The sequence below is a fragment of the Perognathus longimembris genome, chromosome 2, assembly GCF_023159225.1.
Source record: "Perognathus longimembris pacificus isolate PPM17 chromosome 2, ASM2315922v1, whole genome shotgun sequence".
NCBI classification, from domain to species: domain Eukaryota; kingdom Metazoa; phylum Chordata; class Mammalia; order Rodentia; family Heteromyidae; genus Perognathus; species Perognathus longimembris.
This window is the reverse complement of record NC_063162.1, coordinates 131807303-131831162: the sequence shown is the minus strand read 5'-3', so window position 1 is coordinate 131831162 and position 23860 is coordinate 131807303. Positions and strand designations below refer to the sequence as shown.

The following is a 23860-nucleotide window of genomic DNA, read 5'->3' as shown; positions in this document are numbered from 1 at the left end:
AATTCAGTTCTTTCCATACATGGCTTCATAGGATTATTGTTAAGTTTTATTTTGTTTAAGAAGATACTAAGTTATTTAAGGGAATATTATATTCTTTTGTTTCTTTCTGAAATCTTTCATTAAGAGCCCAAGGGAGATTTCAGCAGCTCATACCAAGAGTAAAAGTCCTTCTGCTTATGGCTTTTGCTGTTCTACTGGTCCAGAAAGATATTCTTGGGTTCTTCTTTCTAATACCCGCCTGCTCCATCTGCCTCCCAAATAGCAAAGCTCTGCACGTGTGCACGCGCGCGCACGCACACACACACACACACACACACAGAGCAGCAGTTCACAGTTGTTCATAACTTAATACTGCTGGTATTGACTGTAGTACTATAGTTAGTGACAGTGATCTGGACCTACAGGAAAGGAATTTTTGTTTTTTAAGCATAGAAACCTACATAGCTGTGTTTGCATACATGTACTTTGAAAAGTATTGAGAAACTAAAAAATATATATAGGAATTGAATCTTCTCATCTGAAACATCTCATTTTCTTGCCCCAACTACCTTCCTTCTTCCATCCTCTCTCCATACTTGCCTTGCTCTTCCCATTTCTTTCCACACAATCTAACAAAACACATTTTCTTCCGTGCTTCCTTGGGGGCTGGTTTAGCTCATGCCTACTTAATTTAATCCATATGCTTGGATCATGCTATATATTTTATACTTCAAAAATGTTCATTCTTACTATCAATTTTTTCCAGTAGACCAAAAGAACCAGCCTTCAGGGAATGACCAAGGATTCTTTCTCTGAACACTTTAGGGGTTACAGCATCAGGTCACTTCACATCTCTACCTTCAGCTTGTCCAATCGGGTTACCTTCTTAACCTCTAATGGAGTTAAGAGAGGAGTGACAGAGGAAGAGCTGGAAATAAGATGCAAGGGACAGAGTTAACTTTGGACACCTGCTTGATTATCCAAGAGAAGATGCTCAAAGTACATGGGCCACTGGGAAAAGGATGTAAAACCACAAAGGTCACTATAGAAGAGAGATTCTCTTGCTTTGACTCAAAATGTTGGCTTTAATTAGGCAAGCATACAAAATGAACCTTCGTAACTGATTACTTCTGCATATTACAAATACTTCAGCCATACACTCTGTTTTCTTTGAAAACAGTTCTCTAGGTTTTTCCTATTCAGCTGCATACTTACATGGAGATGTGACTACAGTATTCCATCTTAAGGATCCGGAGCTATCTGCAGCCTATCTGAAGGTCCTGAAGGGTTTGGTAAGTAAGCAAGACACAACCAGATATCCAAAATGTGCAGATAATGGCATTTTGCCAATAACATCTCTATCTCCGTGTCAGTAATCTGAACACAGAACCAAAATAAGTACTGGTTATTCAGACAACTCTATTTCACTGAAGAACATTGACTTAGTCATTTTAGGATACTATGATTAAAAAAAAAGTACAATAGATTAAATGGCTTAAACAATATACATTGATTTTTCACAGTTATGAAGCATGGGAGATGCAAAATGAAGGTCAAAATCAAGGTGAAAATCCTCCTCTTCAGGTGTCTGCCTCTCTCCACACTCTCCAATGGCAGAGAGAGAGACCTCTAGTCGCTTCCTCTTCTTATAGAACCCCATTTGAGGGCTCTGTTCTCATGGCCTCTCCTAAACCTATTCACTGCTCACCTCCTCATACTGTCACAAGGGAAATTAGAGTTTTAAAGTGTGAATTTGTGAGGAATGTAAGTACAAAGATAACAAACAGAATCAGGAAACCTGTGCATTTTCTTTCACTCGGGTTATTACAAGGTGGGCCAAGTATTGGCTTAACTTGATTGCCAAACAAGGTCAGAATAGTAAAAAGATTTGCCTCAAAGGACCCCAGTGGAATACATTTTTATTGAAGAGTCTCAAGTTTGAATGGAAAACTGAACCAAGTTTCTTTAGTAATACCTATCACATCAATATGGCAACTTACAAAATATATTATAAAGAGGTAAATTACCTTTCAACTTAAAATCTACTCTCAAGTTTCATCAGTTTTGAAATAAGTTTGAGGACATGATATGTGATCAAACTAAAAGTAGACAACCTTTAAAGATCAAAATATACATCCCAACAGGACAACACTCTGGTAAGAAAGGTCTGGGCATCTCTGGTGGATGTATATAAGAAAGGACAAGGGAGTGAGTCAGATGTCTGGAGGCAGGCAAAGGAAGATGAGCAGAAGCCACAATGACGATCAGAGTTCTGCTCAGAGAAAATCTGCCAAATATATTCCAACATCTTGCAAGTTTGCCTAGATTTCCAACAGGGGTAATTCAACCTCAATTCTTAGTTTATTTCACTCACGAGGTCTAGCTTTTGAGTTTATTGTGAAACTGAGACTTGCTATAGAATAAACTAGATTATTCTCACAAAGGAATTTTCCTTCCTCCTGAATTTAATATTTTATGTTTGAACAGTAAAAAAAATATGCCATGAGATTTGGCTTTTTTAACATAAAATTAAGAGAATTATGCAGGAAAGACCTTTGGCTTGAAATGTACACTTTGCAAGTTGGGAAAAGGGATGCTGTCATTGTCTAAGCATTCCATGTTTCCTGAGCACAGTGCTCAGAACCAAGGTTTATTACTGACACTGATTCTCACAAAAATGTCTTCAGACATTATTTCTATATTATATGGTTCTCCAAAGATCTGATGTCATTGAGAGAAGATAAAAGCCCTCGGTATTGTTGAGGAAAGGAAGGCCAGTGGGAGTAGGGTGAGAGAAAGTCCAGGGCAGGTGGAGTTCACAGTGGTAGTGAAAGGGAGGCCATTTTGTACAGATGGAAAATCACTGTTAATGTTTTAGGGATTTATGAACTGAGAACCTGGAACTGGAACTAGAGAGAGCTGGCTATTTTTCTGTCTAGTCCTGTTGGTAGATGGACCTTAAGGGATGTATATTTTGTAGTTTGACAAGGTCCTAGTTCTAATGTCAGCCCCTTTGGGAGAGGATATTGTTCCTCCCAAAACAATTCCCTTTGATTCTCTGAGAAATTTTTTTTTTTTGGTCCAGTCCTGGGCCTTGAAATCAGAGCCTGAGCACTGTCCCTGGCTTCTTTTTGCCCAAGGCTAGCCCTCTGCCACTTGAGTTACAGCGACACTTCTGGCCATTTTCTATATATGTGGTGCTGAGGAATTGAACCCAGGGCTTCATGCATACAAGGCAAGCACTCTTGTCACTAGGCCATATTCCCAGCCCAAATTTTTGGTTTTGGTTTTGTTTTATAGGCTTTGTTTTGAGATAGAGTCTTGCAATATATCTCAGGCTGGCCTCAAACTTCCTATCCTCCTGCCTCAGCCTCTCAAGTTCTGGAATCAGCAATGTATGCTGTCGGATGGCTCCCTATAGTATGCCACTATTTATATTTTAAATGAAGTGATTTCCTATAGTAGAAGTAACATAAGCATATTACTCAAAATTGACAAAAACTAGCCAACTGGAAACAATTACAAATCCATGACCATAACATAACACATAACTACAACATTCAGTAACTATTTTTTACTTTCTTTCCTCTCTCTCTCTCTCTCTCTCTCTCTCTCTCTCCTTTCTTTCATTTTTGAAAGTAGGGATTGCACATGTGTCTTGTGTTGTTAAGCAGGTGCTCGAATGCTTTAGCCATTTTGCCAGCGCCCCAACACCCTCCCTGCTTTGTGTTACCTCTGAGCAATTTTGCCCATGGGGGTATAAACCCCATGGTGAGATGCTTTTGCAGTGCTAGTGAAGCATGTTCTCATCCAGTCATGGCAGCTTTCCTAAGACTCTGGGGGACTGGTGGTCAGTAAAATCTGAAGCTTCTGTTCTTATTGCGTGTGTCTAAATTATAAAAATGCAATTCCTGGCCTGTTTCAGCTTCATCTCCCTAAAGGATATATTAGAGAAATATTTTGCTATTGCTGTTCAAGGATTTATTTATTTATTTTTCTCAACTATTAATTTCATTCTAGTCATTAACTCCTACTTCAAATCACTGTCATATGGATCAAAGGTGATAGCAGGGCCTAGTATGCTGCCAAGGCCTTAGAACTTGGCCTCAACAACAGTCCCCCATCCCCTTTGAGCTACATCTGCTTTATTTGGCATTTTAGGATTGGCTAAGATGAGGTTTTACTATTATTGAATGGCTAGAGGTAAGGTAGCTTCAGGGAAAGAGGTCCAAGAGATAAATAAGATGTTCATTTTTAAAAAATCACTGTGGGGTTTTGGGAAGCCTGGCATAGAATGGTGAGGCAGACGTGAATTTTTTTTATGGTAGAGTGTTTCCAGTGGATAACACATGCTTCACAAGTGCAAGGCTCTGAGTTCAAACTCCAGTATGACCAGAAGTTCAGTCCCTGCCCCAGCACTTTCTAGGCTTAGGACTTGGAGGCTGTCTCTAGTCTGCTAAATTTGTCCATTTTCAAGATTCCAAAATTTTGTTGGAGAAGTGGCGCTGTGGCTCAAGTGGCAGAGTGCTAGCCTTGAGCAAAAGAAGCCAGGATAGTCCTCAGGCCCTGAGTCCAAGCCCCAGGACTGGCAAAAAAAAAAAAAAAAATCCAAAATGTTGTTGGTTTGGGGCTGGGAATGTGGCTTAGTGGTAGAGTGCTTGTCTAGCATGCAGGAAGCCCTGGGTTCTATTCCTCAGCACCACATAAACAGAAAAAACTGGAAGTAGTGCTGTAGCTCAAGAGGTAGAGTACCAGCCTTGAGCAAAAAGAAGCCAGGGACAGTGCTCAGGCCCTGAGTCTAAGCCCCAGGACTGGCAAAAAAGAAAAGAAAAGAAAAGAAAACATTGTTGCTATTGATCCTCCTCTTGTTTTTCTTATCCATGGGAGTCCTTACACTTCTTCAGTCTTGGGAGTGTTTCAATAGAGAAACCTGCCCAATTAACCAAAATCCCAAGATTTTTATTTATTCACCTGGAGCTATGTTTATAGGATGTTACAAGAAAAAAGTAGATTATATTGTACTTTACAAAGAATGATTTTTTTTTTCAGTACGGATTGAATTCAGGCTTTGAGATTGCTAGGGAGTTTTCTTCTACCACTTAAGTTATACCCACCCTACCTCTTTTGTTTTTGAGGCAGGGTCAATTTTGTAGCTCAGGTTGGCCTCAAATTGACTATCCTCTTGCCTCAGCCTCCTAAGCACTAGGATTACAGGTGTGTGCCACCACATCCAATAATTGTATTTTTTTTAAGCAACATCCCTTAGCCACTTTGTACTTTTTTTTGAATGTAGGAAAATATTCTGGAAGAATAAGAATAAAATGCTAAAAAGTAATTGCACTTGGTTGCTGTTTGCCAGTGGAGTATTAACTCCTCTGAAAGCTGTTATTTGAGTCAAATTATTTTACACTACAAGTGTCAAGAAAATGGTCACACACTCAAAAGTAGGGTAAAGATAATTGCATGAACTTTCATGTCATATTGGGGTCCTGTTTACTTGATTCACCTGAGGAAATGTACAGAGGGTTATACTTTTATTTCACATACTATTTTCTGATGATTAAGGCCCAAACTGAATAACTACTAATAAACTATTGATTAAGGCTAGAACATATTAATATAATTTTGTCCAGAAAAATTGTAAGTTATTTCTAGCTTGTAGAAAATGTAAGCCTAAGGCTATGGTTGTAATCTAACTTGAAAATTGTAATTCAATTCATTCTTCAATTCTTAACATACCAAGTTCATTTCAATGTTCTATGGACTGCCTGTCTTATTTTGCTGGTTCTCTGACTATTTAAATAAGTCATTGACACACGTTTATACTGTATGAGAATTATATTTTAACCTTAACAAATTCTATTGCAATATAAATGAAATGCTAAAGACATTCCCAACTTGGGAGTGGAAAAAAAAAATCTGATCCCTGAGCCAATGCAAAGAAAACAAGTTCTATGATGAGTTTTGCCTCTGACTGCTGCCAGTCAGGGTACTTCCGCAGTGCTTCCCTTGCCGTGTCTGAGCCCTTTTGGTGCAGCCTACCTTGGGACAGCCTGCAATGTTGAGAGAAGAGAGCTGAGCACAGTAAAGGGCCACTGTTTTCATGTTATCTGTCATCTGGGCACAATGAGAGACATCCAGGTGCTCCAAGAACAGTGCATTTTTACAGAATCCCTGAAAGAAATTCCAAGATCAGAGGGCTTTCATGGTATTAGCCTTTATTCAAGTACAACATGCATCTGAAGCCCTTCTACTTATGAAGCTTTACCTACTATATATTTTGGTCCCTGAAATATAGATGGCAATATTGCCATCTTGCTGCCACAAACAAAATGAAACAGTAAAACACCACATCTAAGATCTCCTTCTAGCAAAAGTTATTTACACACCAATTTAACAGCTCACTGATATTCAAATTCTTGCTTAAAAATATGAGTATTTTTTTCTGAAACTATGTCTGATGAAATTTGGCTCAAATGTCAGTAATTGTTAGCATCATGAATGGTAGAAAAGAAATGCAAATATGAAAATAGCTGACAAGCACTCTGGAATGATATTTAGAGAAAAGGCAAATTCTTTTGAGTTTTCATTTTTGCCATTTATTACTTCTAAAACTTTAGCAAGACAATCTTCCTAAGCCTCAGTTTCCTTTTCTAGTTAGGGGAAATAATATCTACTCTCTAGAGTTATTTCAAAATGCCAAACTGTTCATCTAAAAAGCTTAAGGTTAGAGAAAAACGGGCCTAGAAGTCATTAGGAATTTTCCCCTTTATCTTGGAATTTCTAAATCTTCATTCTCACTTTTTTTAAAGAAAAAAGGAACTGAGTAATAAAAAGAAAGCTAGACACTTACATCTCAGTAGTTATATAAGAACAAAATGATCCAATAAAGCAAGTATGAAGAATACAAGTAATGGTAAAAAGTATGTTAATTTATTAAGATGAATGAAATTGGAAACAATCACCAAACTCTATGACTTACAATTATCTACATACTCATTTATTCCAGAGGTGCCACAGGTGATCTTTCATTGTGAAGCAACCCAGGTTCTTAGGGTACCAAATTAGAAGCCCCAGTATATAACAATTCACCATTTATTTTAGCTATCAGTGCTAGACTTTAGAAACCCTATCAGTAAGGAGGAGCTCCCTATTTATATGTAAAAAAATGGATATTTATGAGATAATATCATTTTCCTCTCAGAACTAGAGTCACCAGGTTTAACAACCACCAGTGAGTTATTTCTCTCCCACTGCTTATGCATTTTCTCCTGTTTTACCAGTAAAACTGCAAAGAACTTGTTAGCAAGTACATAATAGATGGAGAATTTCCAGCAGAGGCAGTTAGAAAAGCAGATAAGACTAGAACTATGTCGTTATGTAAAGAGGCCAGAGTTTGTCTCTGCCTCTGTGGTAACTGAATTTCCGTAGGCCACAGGATCTCATTACATAAAGTAGTGTTTGCATCCATCTCAGAAGATTACTGTGTAGATTATATGAAATAATACATTGATATTGTTCCTAACATAGACTCTATAGCACTCTATATTTTTTTCTACTGGACACAGTATTATTTTAGACAAATATTAACTATTATTCAGATCTCTGTAGAACTCTAACAGTAACTATTAAAAACTTGTTCTTACGGGACAAATGGTTTTTGTTCTTTAACTTCAAGTCATCTTTTTCTGACCACAACAGCCCACAGTGGTTATGCTTTCCCTCTGATCTCATGCAGATCTTGTCTTTTTCAACTGATTCAGCACTCACTTACTTAACTCATTCCTGAATTGTGACTAACTTTGTGTGGAAATCTGTCTTTCCTGACAACAATTGGGAGATGCTCGCCCTTCAGAATTTGAGAACCCTCCTAAGTGGCATTTACCAATGTCTTCAATTGAATCCATTCTGCTTTGCGACTTTTAAAAAGCTCTATTATTCTTTGAAGCTGAATTTCTCAGCAAGTTTAATGTTTTTTATTGTGGCACTGGGTGGGGGGAGGTGGGCTCAGGGGTTTGTGCTTGCTAGGCTGTGCTTCACCACTTAAACCGTGTCCTCTGTCCTTTTTTCTTAAGATGTTTTTGGTACAGCATCATACATTTTTGCCCGAACTCAATCCTCCTGTTTTCTGATATAGCTGGACTAACAGGCTCATGTTGCCACACCCATCTTATTAGTTGAGATTGGCGGGGTCTCACAAAGGTTTTTGCCCAGGCTCAAACCTCAATCTTCCTGATGTGTGCCTTCTAAGTAGCTAGGATTTAAGGAATGAGTCAACCACCCTGAATGACATAACTTCTTAAAAGATTATAATGTTATGGCTATATACACGAGAACATTCTCCTCCATGGGAAATCTGAGGCACAAAAAATTGGTCCAAGGTTTAGGCTAGATAGATCACTGACAAACCTTGAGAGCTGAAGCCAGAACTTTTCCTCTTACAATTCATATTTTTCTTTAGAGATGTTTAAGCCATATTAAATAGTTAAGTCTGCAGGCACATCTCCACATAATCACTTATGAAATCCCATCTTTCCCCCAACAGATAAAATAATATGCACTTCCAGTGCCAGAACTGCAGAATCATTCCTATATCAAGGCCACTGCTTTTCTCTTGTGGGAAAATGCTTCACTAAGCGTCTTCCAGGTCAGTCTTTTACAGTGAAGACAGGGAGAAAATGAAAAACTTATCAAGTTTGGCTCCCTTCAGTGTGCCAGCCAACTTTGCTGTGGGGTTAATAAAGAAAAATTTCACAACATTGAGTAAAATATTTCTTTGTGTCTCCCAAGCTGAGTCATATGGTGGAAGATTAAATGACTACTCCCAGCATTGGGTATGTAGAGGAGACGGAATTTCACTCACATTTGCTGATCATCACAATAATGTACTTCTGATTTAAACTACCTTGACATATGGCCACTCCTAATCCCAAAAAAGCTGACCCTATGCATGACAACATCTCTTGGCTCTTTGCCTCCTTGAGGCAAAGTTGCTTTTTCTTCTTTTGTTTTTTAATACTTTTGGGAAAATATTCTGCTCTCAGGAATCAATTTCTCCAAAGAAGACTGTTTTCGCTTGCCTCAAAGGCTAGTAATGCATGCCACAATTTAACTTAAAAGCTAAATTCAAAGTTATAGTTTCTTGGATTTCACATGTCCATGAGATTTAAAAGTACACTCTACCAAACATGGCCTTGCTCCTGTTAGGCATCAAAAGCAGGTGGGGGTGGTCATGGGTTGGGCACCAAAATCAAACTCTGGAAAGCCTGAAGGACAGGTCCTGCTGGAAAACTTCTGCATTTCCACTCTCCCTGCCCAGAGGCCTTCTAGGCTAAGCATGGCTGAGCGGAAGCCCAGCCTCAGAGATGCACCCTACTTTTCAGTAGGAAAAGAGTTCCCAGAGGAAAAGGAGAAAAGTCAAGGCCCAGGGCAAATAGCTTCAAAGATACTCAGTGACTTTTTTTTCAGAATGATATGTGGTGATTGGGGAAGAAGATTGGGCTTCAAATCAGCTCAAATGGGGATTATAATTCTGCCATGCAGCAGAAATATATTTCAAATCCCTATTGCTCTCCATTTTTTAATCTTTCTCACATTCTACTTGTATTATGGATATTTATGTGACTTTTGTCTCTTGCATTGTAGTTTTGAGGGTGGAATCCGTGTCTCAAATTATCTTTGTAGCCACAGTCCCTAGCCTGCAGATTAGTTTGAGATAGGTGTCCAAAGGGACTGGGAAATGCTGCTTAGCCGATGGTCCTCAGAATGCAGAGTCCAGGCCTTCTACCCTTCAGTAACTGTCAGAGGCAGTGTACAGCATCATTTATGAGCAAGATCTTAGAGGATGTGGGCCTGAACTCAAGGTCTGCCACTAGAAGTTTTGCATTTCTGGAAAAGTTATCCAGTTTCTCTATGTCCTAGTATTCTCTGCAATCTGAGACTAGCATGATACCTTAACATGGTACCTACATCACAGAGTTGTTTGTGAAGATTGAATGATATAATATGAACGAAGCAATTAGGACCTGGCAGATAGGAGGCAGTTATTAAAGAACAGTGGATACTATATTCTTTGTAATCAGCTCCTCTATGGCTGTGATTGGCACATTTTAAAAATCATAAACACCATAATACAAACATCTTGAGCAGACATATTCAATAAATGTATGTTAATCTTACAAGATTATATATTAAATATATGTATATGTTAAATATATTATGTATTACAATATAATATAATGTATTATAATATGTTTATGTATAATATATTATACATAATATATTACATATATTATGTATTACTTTTTTGGATTAAACCGAAGCCTTTTGATTAAACATATTAGAAAGCATAGGTCCCAGCCATTCCAGAGGACCATGCGGAGATAATCACAGACAGGAGAAAAAGGTTCATAAGGAGGTTTGTTAGTGGGGCCATAGTTCACAAGGGAGAGGGAGCTACATGTCATCTGCACCTTATCCAGGTGGTGGCTTCTCTCTCTGGGGGTAAAGGGGAAGTAGTTAGGTAGTGAGTAGGAGTGGCTCATTAGGTATGCGTGGATCTGGGGGCTAGTGGGAGGAGCGGAGGCCCTGAGGCTAGGGAAATTCTAACAATATTAAAACAAAGTGTATGACAGTAAAAACAAGCCCAAAGAAAAGTATTTAAACTTCTGACATTTTCCTGCCACACCAAAACAGACTGTCTTGCTCACTTGCCAGAGTACATGCTGCCTCAACAGACACCTTTGGTTGGCAGTTAATAATGCTGAGTTACTGTCTGTACTGGCTCTCAACAGTTGGTAAAGACAAGGGAATTTTTGTTGTTGTTGTTGATTGTGGGTCTTACTGTAAGGCCTGAGCACTGTCCCTGAGCTCTTTTGCTCAAGGCTAGCACTCTACTACTTGAGCCACAGCACCACTTCCAATGTTATGGTGGTTAATTGGAGATAAGTGTCTCACAGACTTTTCTGGCTGGGCTGGCATCACACCATGAGTCTCAGATCTCAGGTACTCAGGTAAGATTACAGGCATGACACACCAGTGCTTAGTTAGGAACTATTTTTAAAATACTGCATGTGACAAGTGCATAAAAAGAGATAGCTAAGGGGGAAGGATTGTCAAACAGAGAAGATGAAGTGATAGAGAGTGTATATTGGGAAAATTAAAAGGAATGACCAGAACATAACCAAACCAAAATATTTTAAAAATGTATTTGGTGATTAAAATTTGTTGAAAAAAGTTCCAAAATAGTTTAAGTTTTATATTTCATCTTTACAATAAAAAAAGAGCCACAACTGAATAAAAGGCAATCAAGTAATTTTTCTGGTAGTCTGAGATATAATTATTCCTAATCTACTTCTCTAAGATAAGCCAAAAAAATGGGTACACTGTCATTTAATTACCTGGTATTCCTACATAGGCCTCTAGAAGAGAAGAAATGCAGAGAAATATTAAATGTTGAGCAGAGAAATGAAAGAGTTGATGGATTTCTATTTGCATGGCTACCCAGCCATCTACTTATGCTTTCTGTAAGAAAACAGCAACTCAGAATTTTTACTCTTAGATTTCTAAGAAACAATAAGTTCATGAACCATCCATTAGTACTGCTTTGATCTCTCTTTTGGGACATATAAAGTAAGAGATAACTTACTCAGGAGAAGTTATCACCCTGATAGAAAAATCATATGACTTAGAATCTGAAGCTCTGTCTGTGACCTTGAGCATGTCATTTGGCTTTGTGTTTCTTCATCTGTAAGGGAACAAACATTTCTATATATCTCATGAACTTATTGGGAGGTAGAAAACATGTGTATTCTCCAAAAGCACCTGGCAGAAATAACGCCTGGCTTTTGTCTGGCAATTCTGATCCAGAAGAATACTAGAGCAACCCTGTCTACCACTTAAAACCTGGAAGTAATGCTTTCAAGGTGATGTGGCCTTTAAGGTGAGGAACTAGAGTGAACAACACCCAAATGACCCAATTGGAATCGATAGATGTGATTATTAGAAAGTCTAACAGACAACTACAAGTCCTCTGAGATCTATCACACACACTTAGTTTATGTCAAGCCAGTCACAATGAGCAAACCCCAGCTGTGCCACTTAAGTGGAAACCATAAAACAGATTTACCACATGGGTTTAAAGCAAAAGAAGTATAAACTCATGCTATTCGTTGGAAAGAATAAATCTGATGTTTATTTTCCCTGCCTTTTTATTTTTGCCTGCAGACAATCTAACAGGTTTTGTTTAACTTTGGGCAAGTTTCAACTCACATAGAATAAACTAATGTCCCAGAGGTAGCCTGGAGGATGAGAGGCCTCCTAAGAATTCTCTTCCTTCTAATGCATTCTTATACAGTTCTTCTTTGTGGATGGTCAACATGAAAATAACAGATGTGCATGTTCCTTTAGCAAGCCTAGCAGAACTTCAGTTGTCTGAGAGTGGTTCTCCCCTTGGGGATGGGGAAGATGCCAGATTTGTGTGGGGAGTTCTCAGCTTCAGCTGTTTCCTTAGCTAAGGAAACATGGTATCCATGAGTCTAGAATCCCTTGAAATCTTACAGACTATGGGAATCTGACAAGCTATCAAATCCCACATTCTCTGAAGTTTAGTAAGTTTCTATTTCTTTTTTTTTAATCAAAATATATTTTGCAAGTTTCTAACTGTTAAACTGCTTATGCAATGGAAAGACATTTGTGTTAGTAACAACAGAAAGTAGTCAGTTTACTTCATTTGCTCATGATTGGTAAGAAGAACTAATGCCCCTGTCTTGGCAGGAGCTTATTGGAAACTTCCAGTTGATCCCAGGTGCACTGGGACTCCCGGGGGTGTGTGGTTCTACTATACAGTTCGTTCAGGAGACCAGTTCTTCTCATGGATACCCATAATACCATTGGATTATGTTACTAAGCACCTAATAGTTCCAGGTTTTCGTGGATGTTGCTTTTTCAAAAAAGTACAGATGACTATTCCTTTAATTCCACCAGGGGAACTATCACTTTGTTCCTCAGACGCTGGAAAACATTTCAAAGACTGAGACCCGCTGGGATCATTGTTATTTTTTTTAGTCAATTATTTCCCAATACTGAACCTGCAGTACAAATTGACAATAAAGACTTTCCTTAGAAGTATGGCCAAAAAATACAAGGGCCAAATGTTTGAACGCCCTTGTTCTCATCCAATTGAGTTCAGAGCATCTGCTGCATCCAAAGGTTAGCACAGAAGGCCATGTTGGAAAGGAACCCTCTGTTTGTTGTGTCCCCTGCAAGTCATGAACATAACTCTATTCCTGAAGGAGAGGTGGAGTTATTGAACCCTTGTGCTTTGATAATTCCTGAATGACTTAATCTTACAAACTAAACAGAAATCAATACTGACTTGTTAAAATTCTTGCTGCATGGAACTAACATATTTAATCTGTCTTTGGCAGATTACAAATCAGTATGTGTCAACATCTAGTAAAATAAATTTTGGTGGCATTTATCATCTGTTAACAGTGATTGGTAAGAACATTGCATAATCAACATTTTATAACAAGTTGGAAAGTTCAGTGATTCAAAGTTTTTAAGATCATAAAATAATCACAGGAAGCAAATCAGCTTTTAGTGTCAGGACCCATGTCATCAATTCAGGACATCCATGTCGTCAAAACAGGATGGATATGGTCCATTCTGGGGGAAGAAGACTGTTAATTGTTAGCATTTCCCACACCTTAGGTCCTCAGCTCCTCCCATTAGCCCCCAGATCTACCTACACCTCAACACCCTGTCCTAGAACTATTCACTCTCACTCACCATTAAGACCTACCTACTTTCCCTTTAGCTCCAGAGAGAAGCTGCTGCCTGGATAAGATGAAGATGGCATACTGTTCCCTCTCCCGTGGGAGATATGGCCCCACTAATAAGCTTCCTTATAAATCTTCTTCTCCTGTCCATGACTATCTCCATATGGTCCCCTGGTATGGCTGGGACACATCCTTTCACTAAGGAGGTGGGGAGTACTTGAGACCTTCCAGCCTGAGTATCTGTATAAATGCTCCATGCTAGTTCTAACTCTTTCCATTTTTGAACATGGATAGTCCAAAGTAAAGGACTGGGCGCTGAGTCCCCAGCTCCCATTCAGATTTTCTCTAAAATGGGCTGTCATCTGTAGAACCACTTGACTTGCTGGACAATCCTAGATTAGGCTGCAATGAATGGTGTTCTGCTGATCTCTGGATTATGGTTCACTTCACTATGTGTCCCACATGGCTGCTCTTCCAGTTTCATTTATTCAGGCCTCCTATCTTTCTCTCTAAATTCAGACATATCTGTTAAACTAATGGTCAAATAAGGAAGAGAAGCAAAAATTTATAATCTGAGAGAATGGCTAAGAGGTTTATACATGATTCATGACTAAAGGAAAGAAGAACAAGTGTCCAAGCAGTTATGGCAAGATGGAAAAATCTCAGAAAGAAGAGGTTCTAAGGGACAATGAAGGAAGTAGAGACTGTAGCTTCTCCACTACTGCTAATGTTCCATCAGCAGAAACTAGCAGGTACCTCTGAGGTGATGGCACAACAGAGCATCACAGGGGTGGAGAACATCTAATCCATGGGTCAGATGAGGTCCATGGAATCATTTGGTACATGACAGCACAGACATGCTTCCATCTGCCTTGACTAACAATTTTATATGGGCATGAATGATATTATAAATATCCAAATGGCCTGTGGCAAGTAAAAGCCCCTACCCCTACTAGATACATCTTTAAAAAGCTGAGGTAGTATCTCAGTGGTAGAGCAAATATTCAGCCTCCAGGACTAAAAACAATGTGTTCATTTCAGTTACTGAACAAGTATTACCTTTCCACAAAATTAACTAGCTTGAAATAAGACAGTCTGAGTATGATCTTATTTAGAAACATGATATAACCTAAGTTCTTTTCAATTTAACAATTTCATATATATAAATATAGATATATATTTCTCCTCTTGTTGTATATAACCAAAGCACCTGAATTCTGATATAACCACAGACCCCTCCTATTAAAAGCAGCCCACCAGCCCTGTAGTAAAGGTAAAGGAATGTGCTTAGACAGTCATAGATGAAGTGTTCTCCCACGGGGTGACAGCTCTCTTCTTGGCTCCTGTGCCTTTTCTATCACTGACTTCACTTCTGAGCTCTCAAGATTGGATTTGGAGCTGCCCTCAGAATTGTCATCCCTTTAGAAGGCTACTGATTCAGTCAATATCCATGGGCCATTGGGAGTGTTCCAGACTTCTAGTTTCCAGTTGTCATATAAAGAGCTTGGAACTTATCACTCCATCCTCCAAACAAGAAAAAGGCTAAACAAACTAAAAGCAAACACTCTTCCTAGATCTGTTGGATAACTGAGGGCAAAGTACATCCCTGAAAACTGGAGAAACAGAAGAAGACAGAATAAGGATTTAGGAAAAGACCCAGTCCCAGATGGAATGCTTTAGGGTAATTAACTAGCTGCTGGAGACCGAGAATAGATAGTTTTGAAAAATCCACCTGGATTTAAATGGGTTCCCATGTTTTCAGGAGTTTTACCTCCTTGGAGGTTACTCTCCAAGTTCTCAGGGTAAAGATAAAAGAAAAACCATTTCTTTAAAAAAATCCATGCTTCCAAGAAGGGAGAAAATACCATTTAAAAATATGCCAAGAATATCTTTTCTCAGTAACAAAGCCTTTCTTCAAGGAAAACGTTTACCAGCCAATCAATGAACATCAGTCCCTTCTAATCTGGGCACTGCCTTCCTGTTTTACAAGGAGTAAGCTTGGGGGTGAAAAATGTTTATTAAAATTACATTCTTGTACTACAGGCCCACTAAAAGACTGAGACATAAGCATAACAACACCAGACAAACAAGGATCCTCAACAAAAGGATTTGAAACCACACAAAATATGGCCTCAACTCATATGGAATTAAACTAGAAATTAATAAAAGAAGGAGTCCTGGGAAAATTCCAAGATATTTACAGATTAAACAGCACTCTTCTAAATGAATGATACACAGGTCAACACAGCTCCAAATAGAAATTTTTTTTTACATTTTTGAACTCATTGAAAATAAGTTCCAAATATGTGTGGTGCACACTGAAAAGTGATGCTGAGAGGGAGATGTATAGCACTGGATGAATGAATATATCAGACAAAAAATGACCTAAAGCCAATAATTTAAAATTCTACTTTAGGAAACTTGAAATAAAAAAGCAGTAGTCAAATTCAAAGAAGAAGAAGAAAAAAAAGTAAGAATACAGAGTAGAAATCAGTGAAGGTTTGAACAGGAATGAAGAGAGAAATAAACCAATTCAAATGCTGGTCCTTTGAAATAAATGACAATAAAACTGATTAAGAATCAAGTTAAAAAGTAAAATCTAAGAAAGAAAGAGAGGAAGATATGAAGAGAAGGAGGGAAGGAAGCAGGAAAGGTGAGCGGGAGGATGAATGGATAGAAAGCACTAATACCAGAAATGCAAGCAAGATTGCACACTAATTACATGCACATTAAAAGATCAAGTAAGAAACATGCCCACAAATTGGATAACTTGAATTGACAAAATAGACTTATTCATTGAGTTATAAAAATCTACCAAGCCTGATGGGGCTGGGGATATAGCCTAGTGGCAAGAGTGCCTGCCTCGGATACACGAGGCCCTAGGTTCGATTCCCCAGCACCACATATACAGAAAACGGCCAGAAGCGGCGCTGTGGCTCAAGAGGCAGAGTGCTAGCCTTGAGCGGGAAGAAGCCAGGGACAGTGCTCAGGCCCTGAGTCCAAGGCCCAGGACTGGCCAAAAAAAAAAAAAAAAAAAAAAAAAAAAAAAAAAAAAAAAATCTACCAAGCCTGACACAAAATAAATAACCAGAATAGGCCTATATTTATGAAATTAATGATTTAATAAACTCCTATTACAGAAAGCACTATGCTCATATGACTTCACTGAACTCTACCCAGTGTGTAAGACAGAAACCATACTGATGTTCTATCATCTGTTCTGGAAAATAGAAGCAGAGAAAATACTTCCTAATTCATTTGCAAAGGCCAGAATTATTCTAACACCTAAAGCACACAAAAACACTAAGAAAAGCAAATCGCCTTGAGAGACCAAACAAAATCCAACAATATGTAAAAAAAAAAAAAAGAAACAAAACATACGCCTTACTCAAGAGTGATTTATTTTAGATACGAAATGCTGACACACAATTCAGAAATCAATGTTAGCCATCACATTGCCAACCAAAGAGGGTAATCCATGTGATAATATCAATAAATACAGAAAAGGTATTTGACAAAATCCAATACCTGGTCATGATTTAAAAACCATATCTCTCAGCAAATTTCTATCTAGGCATGAAGAGAAACTTCTTTAATTTTATAATCTACCAATTCATACAGCAAATCTCAGACTAAATGGTGAAAAACCAGGTGCTCTTTTACTAAGATGAGTAAAAAGGTATTGATATCCCCTCTCTGCATTTCCATTTGACATGATGAATGCATTAAAAGAAGAAAAAAGGGCATATTAATTGGAAAGAGAGAAATAAAGCTATCTTTGTTTACAAATAAAATGATCATTTATGTTGAAAATTCTGAGGACTCAATCATAATAAAACTTCCAGCAACTAATAGGTAATTAAACCATAGTGCAAGCTATCAGATGGAAGTAAGAAAATGTTTCATCTGCCCATTTGGACCCTATGATCTTTTCTAGAAAATAGAAAATTCAACATTCAGTCAGTCTTAAACAAGAGGAAGATGGGAGGGGTGTCTGGGAGGCTGCATTCTGGACCTGAGAAAGTGATAGAGAAACATACCTTAGGTTGAACAAAGATAGGACAGAAGAAAAAAAAAACCCTCTCCTTTCTAGGGCCCTGGCATGGATGTAAGTTACCAGAGGAACAGTGCTGATTAAATGCCAAAGTGGGGACATCTGTGTGCTAGATAGTCTACTTAAATTAGTGGTACAAAGGGAAGTGTTTCAAACTACAGTTCCTATGAGAAAAGTTTTCTTTTTACTTGGCTTATCTTGGCTTATTCTCATAGTATTCTCTAGAAAACTAGCCATTTATAGCATGATATAAAATTTTAAATGCCTTTACAGAAATTTATTTAGTAAATCATAACTTAGGTGTATCTACAAAACTCCTTAAAATTGTTTACTTTTTACTTTACTAATAGACTTTGGCTTCTTTGTTTCTTTTTTCTTTTTTCTTTTTTTTTGGCCAGTCCTGGGGCTTGGACTCAGGGTCTGAGCACTGTCCCTGGCTTCTTTTTGCTCAAGGCTAGCACTCTGCCCCTTGAGCCACAGCGCCACTTCTGGCCATTTTCTGTATATGTGGTACTGGGGAATTGAATCCAAGGCTTCATTTATACGAGGCGAGCACTCTTGCCACTAGGCCATATCCCCAGCCCCGTGGCTTCTTTGTTTCTAAAGAAAGCATAAAAATAGTAATAGGAAATACTCATGCTCACTCTGTGTCATAGACAAGGCTACTTAGATGTCTTAGATGATTTAATACTCACACAAAGATTATTTTTATATTAGCTTCATTTTTCTTACAAGTAAGGAATCTAATGCCCTGAGAAACATAATTTTGGTCTGCCAAAGTTGGAAAGTTCTGTCTAACTCTGTAGCAGATGTTGGCAAACTACTGCCTGAGGGGCAAATTTAGTCTGTCGATTATTTTTGACCCACATGCTAAAGATAGTTTTCATATAAAGAAATCTGAAATTCAAATTTCATTGTTCATAAGTAGAGTTTTATTAGGGCACTGCCACTCTTATTGTGTATGCATTGCCCATAGCTGCTTCACACTATAATGGCAAAGTTAAGTTGGGACAGACAGTATGGCCCTTCACAGAAAATCTTTTCCCAAAGGTCACTAGAAAAGCTGACCCCTATGGGAGCTGGGAATATGGCCTAGTGGCAAGAGTGCTTGTCTTGTATGCAGGAAGCCCTGGGTTCAATTCCTCAGCACCACATATATAGAAAAGACTAGAAGTGGTACGGTGGCTCAAGTGGCCAGGGACAGTGCTTAGGCTCTGAGTTTAAGCTCTAGGACTGGCAAAAAGGAAGGAAGGAAGGAAGGGAGGGAGGGAGGGAGGGAGGGAGGGAGGAAGGAAGGAAGGAAAAGAAAAAGAAAAGAAAGAAAAACTGACTCCTGCTGTATGGTGCTTGTTCCTCTCTGCTCCCCAAGTGTTGTCATTTGGATTATTGAGAAGCTGGATGGATTACTTAACTTCATGTGGTTGGGTAGGAGACAGAATCAGTATAAAATTTAAGACTTCTGACAGCTAGACCCCCACTTTCCATACTGAGTATTACTTTTATTCCAAGAGACCTAATATATATACTTAAGAACCTTGTCATTGAAGTAATGTTTTTAAAATTAAACTATAAACAAAATAAATTTCTTAACAAATTACTATTATTTGCATTGAATATTGATCATCATTTATCAATTTTAGTCTAGATTTCTAGGCTAAAGACATGATTATTATCTTTCTTTCCCTTTGCCAGTCTTGGGGCTTGAACTCAGGGCCTGAGCATTGTCCCTGAGCTTTTTTTTTTTTGTTTTTTTTTGCTCAAGTTTAGCACTCTACCACCACTTTTGTCTTTTTCTGTTTATGTGGTGCAGAGGAATCAAACCCAGGGTTTCATGCATGCTAGGCAAGCACTCTACCACTAAGCCACATTCACAGCCCATGGTATTATCTTATACACATCTCTATACACAATTTAAGTTTAAAAACACATATACTTATTGATATATGTATGTATGCATGCATGTATGTAAAATAACACGTAATGTTTGTAGGGTGATACATACAAAAATGTGAATATGCTTAATTTATACACATATACTAAACATATGGTTGTATATTTGCCTATCACATTTAACTTACACATGTAGGTTTACATTTATTTCAACTACACATTCATTGTTGCATATACACATGTCACTTTCGGGGTGATCATAATGCAACCTGATTTTCCCCTTGCTAAGGCACATTCTTGGTCAGCTAGTGCAACCTATCAGCACCCAAGTAATCAGAAAGTTTTACTTAGATTCAAGACTTTCACTCACAGATCATCTGTGTAAAGAAACTATACTTTATGCGTGGATATTATGTTGATATCTTTATAGCACACTTGTCTCAAAAATGAGAACTGAAAATGAATATTAGATTGAGCATAAAAAGTAATCCTAGTAAATATTGGATTTATTCCATTGGTTCTCTCAAAACAATTTGACAAATACTTGTCAACTTATCTCCTATCTAAATCCATTCTTTTGCCAGACCTGACACTTCATGATTTAAATAAATTGTTTAAATTTTCAAGTAAAGGTTTCTTAAGAGATGTTCCATTGCTGCTCTATTGAACGTCTCTTCCAAACTGTTTTTAAAGGCTACCAACTAATTTTCATTTAAAATAATCATTGAACATCTAATACTTTTGGAAAAGAAAAATGAGAGCTGAAGAAAGTAATTAAATCCAGATTGTAACAGCCAATGCATCTGAGGCTCCAGACACAAGTCCGCATGTGCCGTGGCTTCCAGTAAAACCCTACAATGAGGTAATTTTTTATTATTATCTTTATTACTATTGCAAAACCCAACCATGGTAAAAAAAAAAAAAAACCTCTTTATTTTTCTCATTAAATGAATTAAGTGTATTATAAACTTTTAATGTCTTATGCCAAAAGGCAATTCTCTCCTGTGGGTTACCTTTTATAAAAACTGAGAGAGAGCTTTGATAAATTCTAGATAATCTAAACATCTCAATTTAATCACCTTATTTTGCTCCCTTCTGCTCTCTTTTGTAAATCAGGATAGGGAATAGATGCCCAGAACCCATCTTTTTTCTTTGGATAAAGCTTTGTGTAAATGCATGTTTAACTTTTAATTACAGTAGGTAAGTCATAGTTTACCCTGGAAGAGTCTTCTGATTTATCTCTTAATAAGTTACATCCAGGGCTGGGAATATGGCCAAAAAATAAATAAATAAAAAATAAGTACACCCATTTAAATGTTTATCATTTCTATTATGGAGTTATAATCTTGTCCAATATAAAAGCTCCTAATTCTTTCTAGGGTTCTAAAGCAAAATACTTTAATTTTTCTCTTTAACTCTTCACACTAGTAGGTAGATTCCTTAGAATCCTATTAGCACCTTAGTACTCACAGATTAAAACTGGGGAAGGGAGTTGACATTGTTTACCACACACCTTTTAAGAATAGTTCCTAATTGTGTTACACTTTCTCTTTATGTATTGTCCTGATACAGTTGAGATATAGAAAAAACTATTTGGAGCTGGGTGCCAGTGGCTCACATCTGTAATCCTAGCTACTCAAGAGGCTGAGATCTGGAGGACTGGATTCATAGCCAACACCAGCAGAAAAGTGTGCAAAACTCTATCTGCAAAATAGCCAGCAAAAAGCAGGGACTTGAACTCAGGGGCTCAATGCTCTCCCATGGCTTCTTCAGCATTGAGCTTTACCACTAGAGAAAGACCACAGCTGAAGACTGCTGGAGATGGGTAAAGATGTACTGAAATGCTGTCTTCCCCTTGTTACCATTGTTCTTCACCACTTCTCTTTGGTATATGGGGCAAGTGTCTATACCTAATATGGGATTCCTAGACTTTGAGCTTGACATCTAACAACCCATTAGTTCTTTCACAAGAATGTCCAGATCAGGAAAACAGAATGCAAACAAACAAACAAACAAAACTCCTGTAGTGATTAAAATGAGAAATCCTTGGTTCAAATCTCCACCCTGCAAAGGGCCATTTCTGTGATTTCTTCATATTTACAAAATCTCTCAGTGCCTCTTCTGTAAAAATAGACATAGTAATAAATTCCATCTCTTGGGGCCATTGTGAGGATGTCATAGGTAATCTATGACAAACACTTGGAAACAATGGTTAGGCTAGAGCATGGATTGATAATAGTATTTAGTTGATGCAGAGATAGGACCACCATCTATTCAAAGGATGCACAAAAGTAAATATAAGCTCAGTTCTTGTGTTTAAAAACTGGGTAAGGAGGATGTAGCCAGAATCTATTTGAAAAACTGAATTGAAAAATCCAGTAGGTCAAGCAGAACCTTGAAAGACAAATGAAGCCATGTCTCATGGTGCTGTAAACACTGGTTTAGGAGTGTAAGTTCCCGGAGTCCCTTGTCTCGCCCTCATTTAGAATGCAAAGAAATGGACTTTTCCTTCTTTACCAAATCCTTTGAAGTATACATTTTACTCTAATCTTTAGCAGAGCTTCAGGGCCTTTGTAATTCATTTGCCCCTTTTATTATGCCACAGTATTTGTGATCAAACAGACTTTGAGAAGACAGAATCTATCCTGTCAAACAGTAAACAAAGGAACTCTTATAACAGCCCAGTGTTCTCACAGGGTTTCAGGCCTTCAGTGTCCTGAAATGCTCTCAATCTGTAAAAAGGAACTCAACTGTCCTGAATGTAAAACGGGAGAGTACAGGTCATTTTTGGTGCTAGAGGTATTCGTACCTTTGAGAAGTATGAATATGTTAATAAAATATAAATTGTTGGTCATATTGACATCTTAATAGTATAGCTTAGAAACAAGTCAACAAACTATTTCTGGAAATAAGTATTTTAGACTATCGGGTCATTCTTTTTCTGTCTCAACTGTTCAATTATTCCATTACAGGGAAAACTGGCCTTGGACAATTTCAGTGAATGGGTGTGACTGTGTTCCTATGACAAGTTATTTAGAAACAGGTCTGGGCACAAGGACTAATTTGTGAAACACTAGCCTGTGGTCATACTTCTCAGACTTTTGTCATGTCCTTAGCCCCTTCATGGTTTCTACAAAATCTATGCACTTATAAAATGATATTTTCATGAAATTATTAGTTTATTATTCAATAAATGGATTCAACTTAAAACTAATAATAAAAGGAATATTAATTATAGGAAAAAAGCTAGCCTTAAAAGTATCATTCAATGCCAGGCAGCAATGGTTCACTCCTGCAATCCTAGCTACTCAGGAGGCTGAGACCTGTGGATCATGATTCAAAGTCATCCAGGGCAGGAAAGTCTGTGAGATTCTTCTCTCCAATAAAATATTCAAGAAACCTGTAAGTGGTGCTGTGGCTCAACTGGTAGAGCACTAGCCTTGAGGACAGAGAGGCTCAGGGACAGAGCCCAGGCCCTGAGTTCAAGCCCCAGGACTGGAAAAAAAAAAAAAAAAAAAAAAAAAAAAGGATCATTGGAGCTCAAGAGTTTGAAATTAACCTGGACAAAATAGTAAAGTCCTGTCTCACTGTAAGAATATATATACATGTATAATTATATATGCATTATTTTAAAATAAACACATGCTGGTAGCAGCTAGCTAGTCTTGATTGACAGCTGTCAGACTTTGCAATGTACCTACTTGCCTTAAGTGGGAATTGTCAACTTAATGACCTTCTTTGTTGATAGGCTGTACTGTCATCATGGCAGACTAGCTGCTTTGAACACTTTATAAGCAGGAAACCTCCACTCAAGCTGTGCAGACCACTGTGACTTTGGCTGAAGCTGAAAACATGATTCTTGCTTTAGGAGGTGTTGCTCCAGTCATGACTTTTCCAGACAGCTTGCATGCATGCCAGGTAACTTCACTGATAACATGACTAGTCTCAGCAATCACTAGATGGCTCTGGGTCTCAAACTATAAGCCTATGGGTTTCAAAGCTCAGCCAATAAGCCTATAGAGTTCAGGGCTGCCATCACAAGAGAATTACTGTTTGCATTACATTACGCTCAATTATCTCTAAGAAAGACAGTGTAAATTTGAGTGTCACAATGGATATGATTTCTTTTACTCTATTTGAATAATAGGACAAATCA

The 23860-nt window shown here is 37.9% G+C and overlaps 1 pseudogene; it reads left to right on the top strand.

Moving 5' to 3' along the window:
• The window catches only part of LOC125345595, a 40642-nt pseudogene that overhangs the window by 5266 nt on the left and 11516 nt on the right, over nt 1–23860 (top strand).